We start from the raw sequence: 1,799 nt of genomic DNA, 5'->3' as shown, positions 1-1,799 counted from the left end.
ACAGGTATTCCATGCTTTGGGCAATATTTTTCTATTTGTCTCAGCCAGTTTGTAAGACCCTGGGTGGCTAACTTTAGAAATAACAAAAGGTCCAACCCACTTACATCCCAACTTCCCTACTTTGGCGACACTACCTATAACATCGTCCTTTTTAAGAACTAAATCTCCAACCATGGATGCTTGACTTTTGACTTTCCCGTTGTACATGTTAATCACATTTTGCCTATATTGTGCCATATGGACAAAGGCTATCTCCCTCAGCTCTTCTGTCGTATCAAGATTAAATCACAGGTCTTCTTCTTGTGAAGCTTCCTCGGGGCGTTCTGTACAGATTGATGGAACATTGATTTCTGTCAGGATTACTGCTTTTGATCCATATGCAAGTGAGAATGGAGTATCCCCTATTGTTGATCTTGATGTAGTTCAGTAAGCCCATAAGACATTCGACAAATGATCAGGCCATGATCCTTTTGCTTTGCTCAGCCATCTCTTCAACCCATGAAGAATTGTTCGGCTTGTGAATTTGGTCATTCCATTCATTTATAGGTGATAGGTTGAAATGAAGCAAAGATCGATCCCCCACTCAGCACATAGTTCTCTAAATTTATTATAGGTGAACTAAGTACCGTTGTCTGTTATGATGACTTTGGGTACTCCGAATCTATAGAAAATATTTTCTCTAACAAAAGTGATTGCTTGGTCGGCTATTACATATTGTGATTCTTTGGCTTTTGGCCATTTGGTAAATGGATCAATGGCAACGATGGCATATTTGCAGGATCCTGATGCTATTGGAAAAGGTTTAAGGATGTCAATACCCCATTGGTAGAAGGGCCATGGGTTACCGATTGTTGAAAGTTTTTCTGCTGAGAGATGAGGAATGTTACTATGTTCCTAGCATTTTTGGCATTTCTGTACCAAATCTTTAGCATCCTATACTATAATAGGTCAGAAAAATCCTTGTTTGAATACTTTCTTAGCAAACATTCTTGCCCCTTCATGGCTTCCAAACAGTCCTTCATGGATCTCAAGCAAAATTAACAAACCATCTTCTCTGCTGATATGTTTAAGCCATGGTTGGAGGTAAGATCTCCTATACAGCTAGCCATTAAGTATATTGTACCTTGCTAACTTATTATCTTCTTAGCTTTAAGTTGATCTTCAAGAAGTGTGCCTTGATCAAGGTAGTAGAAAATTAGTGTCATTCATGTTTCTCCAATATCAATTGGCAGTGTTTTCTCTTTGCCCACAGTTGGTGTTATTATCTCTTCTAAAGGGATAGGTTGAGAGAAGTGTTATTCACTTGCCACTACCGCTTTTGCCAAAATATATGCTTCTTAATTCTCCTCCCTTAGTATTTTGGAGAATGTTCACATCTCCACTGTCTGCTCAGATTTGTGTTAACATGTTTTGGATCTGTAGCTCGTATCTGCCTAAGTTCTAGTCTTTTACTTGGTAAGTTCCTTGCAATTAATTAACAACTAGTTGTGAGTCACAATGACCCTATTCAATAATAGCTTTTAAGGAAACATTTAGTGTTTTGACCAGAGTTAAAATACTACTTCTCTTATTTATACTATTCGGTGACATAGTATTTATACTATCTTTTAGAGGTTGAAGGAGTAGTTCATAAAAAAAACTATCCTTTCTAGTTTTTAGAAATTGAGGGAGCATTTTGACTAAGGTCAATAAGATTTTATCACTATTTTTATATTTAATAGCTAATCTAACAGCTATTTTTACCTAACACTTCTATTTTAATAGATACATAAATAGCCAATTACTAACAGCTAATATCT

The sequence above is a fragment of the Hevea brasiliensis genome, chromosome 8 (assembly GCF_030052815.1).
Source record: "Hevea brasiliensis isolate MT/VB/25A 57/8 chromosome 8, ASM3005281v1, whole genome shotgun sequence".
NCBI lineage: Eukaryota > Viridiplantae > Streptophyta > Magnoliopsida > Malpighiales > Euphorbiaceae > Hevea > Hevea brasiliensis.
Note: the sequence above shows the minus strand (reverse complement) of the source record.